Genomic DNA, 6,078 nt, shown 5'->3' with positions numbered 1-6,078 from the left:
TAAGCTTGTTAGGGAGCGGTTCCCCCTCACCGAGCAGCCTCCTCGTCAAGGGTAGGGCCGACTTAAGGCGGTATCACACTAAGCCTTTTTCCTCCAACCGGCAACTTCAACTTTTCCGGGTGTGCGCCACACACGACCAAGGTCGATTGCCCATATCCACAACGTAAACAAACCAGTCGCCCTGTATCCATATGGCGCCGTTTGCAAAAGTAATGGCTGCTGCAGCTCGTGCTGCTGTTACTCATGTTATGAACTTGGTGGTACAGTTAAATGGAAGGAAAAAGCGGTTGTGGGTACGATCATGGCTTCAAAGACGGGAGGACAGGAGTGCTTACCCAAACCTCGTCAGAGTACTGTGCTGGTCACCGGGAGTCCTACAATTTTTATTGAATGAAGAAAGAAGAGTTTTTTATTAACTATTTGAAATGGTAGCCCCCACTCATATCCAAGTAAGACACCAGAGTGAGGGAAGAGCAGCAGTCATGAACCATTCACATCTTTTTAAATTTTTTGGGCGAAGTTTTCATGTGTGTGGTCCCACAGCACGGGGTGTTCTCTTATCTTGTAGACAAATCAGCTGCCAATCCACTTTACGATATTCTTGGTAGGTCATCTTCCAGCACCCTTCTTCTGCTCCTCAGCCATTACCAAGGAGACTATTATAGTCTCCTTGGTCACTACCGTCGTCTGTTTGCTTACATACAGACGCGCGTTTGCTCATACCCACAACCGTTTTCCATCCGTATGGACAACCGATAACTCGCTCCCGGTTGGGCGTACGGCCAACCGCGGTTGCTCGTAGCCCCGACGGTTGGAGGAAGACGGCCAATGTGACACCGCCTTTACTCTTTTGGTCAGCCTCACGGAAAGTTTAGCACCGATGGGTCTAGGTCGCCTGGCGGTGTCGGGGGCACTTGCGGGACTCTACTTCACGAGATCTACTGCAGGTATTTCCTGAGCAGCTCGGCCATTAAAACAGAGTTGTGTAGTTATTCACCGAGCAGCTCCGCAAATAAATCTAACCCAACTTCATCTTCTAGGGAGGCGGCTTCGTCCCCTATCGTAACATTCCCGTTCCTATAGGTCAGGGCTGCTCAACTGGCGGCCCGCGGTCCGAATCCGGACCCTCTGAGTGTTGTAGCTGGACCGCAGGCTCCAGGAGGAGAAAATATAATTAAAAAAACATGAAGGTCTGGCGATGAATTCTTGCAAGTGTATTCCCTCGACTGACGGTAGGCCCTACTGTCAGTCCAATAACTACACATGTAAGAATCCGTCACCAGGACATTCATGTTATTTAAATAGACTTTTTCTACTCCTCGAGCCTGGGGTCCAGTTGCAGTATTTACCCAGACCTCTGCATACATTTGAAATCGTCTAACTGTACCTTTGCTCGTAATAGTTGAGTATCCCTGCTACAGGTGGCGCCTTAACCCCCTCGACCAGTCTGTTCAATAAATAGTGACGGAAGTAGTAATTGATTTTCACCGAGCACTGCTTTGCAAATAGCCACTCTAATGAGAGAAAATTGGTGCTGCAGTCGTGTCAGGATGATTATACAGTTTAACACAATCACAGTCCGTTACGCGTTACACTTAACTACTTATCCACTTTACTCAAATTATTTTAATTACTGTTGCCTTCCTTGAAGAAGCTAACAGACAAGAAGGTTGGCACTACCACATCAGTAAATGTGATTTGTTCATACAATTTGCTACGTTTAAGTTATAACCTATCTAAAAAAACACAAAAATTACCTTGTACTGTGAGCAGTCGAAGATTATGTGAAGATGAAATACAAATAGCAGCAGAGGGAAGGCTGCCATGTGTGACATGTGCTGCCCATTTCCAGCACAAATGAATTATTTGTAAATATAAGGCTGTCCTAATGCTCTGTTGCATAAAGCAAAAACACGTAGGTGTATTACTTGCATTTAACTTATGCTTTCATCATCACCAGGTAGGCTATTGCATGTCAGGAGACAAAGTTTCTTTCATAATTAATCAATAACATTCCATTATTTTAACTAATTTGTCAAGGTACGCTGTTATCATTCATTCTATCACATGCTCGTACTCTTTACAGTTTATAAACAAAGGTAATGATTACAGTGGACAGAAACTTTCAAATTCGTCAACGTCAACCGTGCACAAGTCATCCCCGAGCATCACTGTGGCCCTCCATGCGTTGCAGCAGCAAGGGACGTCTCCAGAGTTCTGCGCTTCCGCGGCACAGAGGTAATAAAGAAAAGCTCGATTGTAGGTTAATTTTATATGAAATTCCTCACTAACATGTGCCTTCAGGATACAACAACACCTGAAGACACGCACACGCGAGTTAATGATCTAATTCCTAATGAATAAATGAATGTGTGTGTGTGTGTGTGTGTGTGTGTTAAGCTAGTTATATATACCTAGTAGTAGTATACAAGACTTGAAGCGGGCTTGTGTTGCACTGTCTCGGTATCTACTTTTATCCACCTTGCTTTGAATTGTCTTAGCCTTTATTGTCTCCCCACGACGACTGTTGGGAAACCGAATACAGCTTTTCTGCATCTTGTTTTCCTCTATGTTTACATTCCTTGTCCTTCTAGCATCCCTTATCAGCAAGCCTGCCCTGTCTGCATGCTCCAGGCTCTTTGTAACTTAAATGCAGCGATCAAGTCACATCTCACCTCTTTCTTGCAATATAGACAGCTTCTAATTTCGCAGACTCATTCTAGTGTTGTTTTCTTTAAAAAAAGCGGATTTCCCACTTTCAAGATGCACATGCAGAACCGTCACGAACCTAACTTCGCGGCGTTTGTAAGAAAAAATGTTCTGATGTGTGATTTTACAGCTGCATGGCGTTACGAAGCAGCATACAAAGTGACTAAGACAGACCTGCGGAATAAACTCGAAACGCTGCTATGTACTACGAAGCGCTCAGATGTGTTGATATTATATACTGTCAAATTTAAAATTTAACGACTATCGGTGGACCCCGATGAGCTACGATGAGACACGATATGATCACGAACATCTAAGAAGCAAGGCCAAGAGAATACTCTTCTGTTGGCCGTGTAAGAAGCACTAGAGATTCGCTACGAATTACCCGAGAAGACAAACGAACGCCTACGAACCACTACAAAAGCGATACGGAAGAACACAGTATACAATTTTTATATATGCCTGATCGCCGTACAACATGGATCATTGTGACTGATTCCACCGACCGAAAATTACTTCAGTTGTAGTGCGACATTGAAGTCGAAGTCACCAAGCTGGAGTTGATCTAATGTCTTGCTCTCCTTCATCACAGAAAAAAAAGAAGAAACGACAGAAGCTGAGGGCATATTGGACTAAGCCATGGCTATCACAGCAAGCTTCCTTTGGACAGTACGAAGATTTCATGACGGAGCTAGCCCTGGGCCTAGAACATCGTGATAGTATTCTCAGTGTTGTGCGGATCCACCAAGGCATGTTCAACTGGCTTTTGCAGAGGGTGGAACATCGTACTGATTCTTAATGCATCGTAGTTATTCTGATGTTATTCGTAACGCATCGTACCTCTTCTTAGGTTATTCGTAATTCATCTTGGTCATCATCGTAGCGCATCGCGAGGCCTCGTTGAGTATATATATATATATATATATATATATATATATATATATATATATATATATATATATATATATATATATATATATATATATATATATATATAATGCATTTTTCACTCATCTTGGACGCTTCTCACGATGCGTTGCGAACATCGTAGGCAATTCTTAATTATCGTAACACGTCGAAGCAGCATCGAAGGTCATCGTAACGCTTCTCAACGGTTTTGGGGTGAAGCCAAAGTACAAGGCACCGGCTACGATGGGTTATAATGCGTTACGATACCTGAAAACATTTTGCGATGCACTACGGTAACACTCACGGTAACCTACGATGCCGAACTCTGTTTGCCCGTTGAGCAAGCCGCTACGCATAGTAGGATTCTAGTTGTAAAAGAACCAGGTAGGACACGTAGCAATTGTTTTAAGTTAGATTAACTTAGATTAAACAAAGACGTAGGCAAGAATTGGTTTACCAATAGAGTCGTGGATGAGTGGAACAGGCTTGGCAATCATGCATGCATGTGATGAATGCTAAGCCATTGATACATTCAAGAAGTTGTATAAATTCATGGCCACTTGCAGACTCCTTACGTTCTCATGTTATAATTTGTGGGGATAACTCTCGAAGTTGTCTACGACGCTGCTGATGTTGACCAAGAAGCCTCGCGATAAAGGAATCGTAACGGGTCAGTTTAAAAGGCGTGTATATGGGAAAGCCCCTGTAGTTATGTAGTTAGTTACTTCGCCCCCACCTAACTTGGAGCCCTATACAAGGTGAGGCTGCTCGTAGGCCCTGTAAGTCCAACAGCCCCAGGGGTGGCAGGAAAGTATACGTAGCCACCATCTGACGTAGCAGTGGCCTTAGGCAGTGGCCGCTTGGCTCCTGGTCACGCAGCCTAGCCAACTGACCTCCCCGAGCCAGAGGAGTCCTCCCGTCTTGGCCGGGATAAACGGCCAAAGAGGAGCGTTGCGCTAGCCACAGCACACGACTACGACATCGCTCATCCTCTAGGCCTCCCATCTCCCAACCTTAGAGGAATGCCTCACACGGCAAACATGTGGGCGGACTAAGGTGCTTGGTAAGTATTCAGGAAGAGGGACAGTAAAGTTGGGGGCATACTCTATAGTTGCGGGTGGTCGCGGTGATCATTTCCGTCGCATTGGTCCTTGAGCCTTTTAGTGCAGAGGTTCCCAACCTTTTTTTCAGGCGACCCCAATCATGCACCTCTAGACATGACCGTGACCCCTCTAGTTAAGTTGTATATGGGTTATTATATTATAATAACACAATGTTTGGTATTTGGAGGTCTTGGCGACCCCAGGGTTGGGAAAGGGGGCTGTAGTAAGTAGGACACCATTACCCAGGGACACAGTACCAGTGTAACATCCGGGTTACCACAGTTTACCTTTCCCAGGTTTTCCCCGGTACCAATTTATCGACCAGCCCGAAAGGGAAGAGGAACAGCTGGGTGGGCTGCACGCCGACTGCCCGGGCCGGGATTCGAACCCGGGCCCCCAGGTTCGTAGCTAGCCACGCTAACCACCGGACCACGGAGGTGCTATTCAGCAAGAGAGAAAGGAGGAAGATTTGATTTGATAAATTTATTACACCCATGGGGCGACAATCATATTTACAGTTATGAAGTCTGGCACTATTTACATTTAGCAGCTAAATTGGAGGTTAGAGAAAAACATAAAGAGCTCACACAAAAGCATAAATAAGTTGTAAAACGTTATCTCAAAACGTTATGAAAAGAACACATATATCCTACCAATAGTATCGGTCTACGATGAATACAGTAATCAGCACCCACCAAAGTGTGGGTGTTGCATCAAAACAATGTCTAAGTGGTTGCCAGTGAGGAGATATTTACAGGTGTCGGTCACTGACTGTCCCTGGGGCAGCAGATCCCTGACTGAAGGACACTCAAGGCAGTAGTGCTGGAGGTGGTTGGCGTTGGGAAGGCCACACAGCTTGCAGGCAGAGTAGTGAGGAGCGTCCCCAGCTTCACAGACTTGCCACACCGGACGATTGCCCAGACGAAGACGAGCAGTCACAACATTGTGCCTGCGAATCTTCAGTCCATGCCGGCGATACCTGGGAGGTGATTGACGGAAGTGGTCGTAGTGCTGTATGGAAACACTCTGCGTCCGTTCTGAGTCCCTACGTTGGAGTGTAGTGAGATGAGCGGCTTTATGGACCATCTTTTTGTAACAGCGGAGAGATGGTCTAGCATTAGCAGGAGGAGGTAGTCTGCAGGCATGTTTCGCGATGAGGTCCACAGTGTCATTGGATGCAATACCAACATGTGAAGGAATCCATAGGAACGTAACGATGAGGGAGTTATCAAAAGCTAACACTAACTGCTGTAATATTTGTTGAACTACATCAGAGCACGTGGGTTGTGGAGATGAAAGGGCTAGAAGGGCAGGCTGAGAGTCACAGATGACCACACCATTCAGTCTTCGCTGAAGT

This window comes from Eriocheir sinensis, unplaced genomic scaffold, assembly GCF_024679095.1.
Source record: "Eriocheir sinensis breed Jianghai 21 unplaced genomic scaffold, ASM2467909v1 Scaffold25, whole genome shotgun sequence".
Classification (NCBI taxonomy): domain Eukaryota; kingdom Metazoa; phylum Arthropoda; class Malacostraca; order Decapoda; family Varunidae; genus Eriocheir; species Eriocheir sinensis.
The sequence above is the reverse complement of the archived record's forward strand: the minus strand, read 5'-3'. Positions refer to the sequence as shown.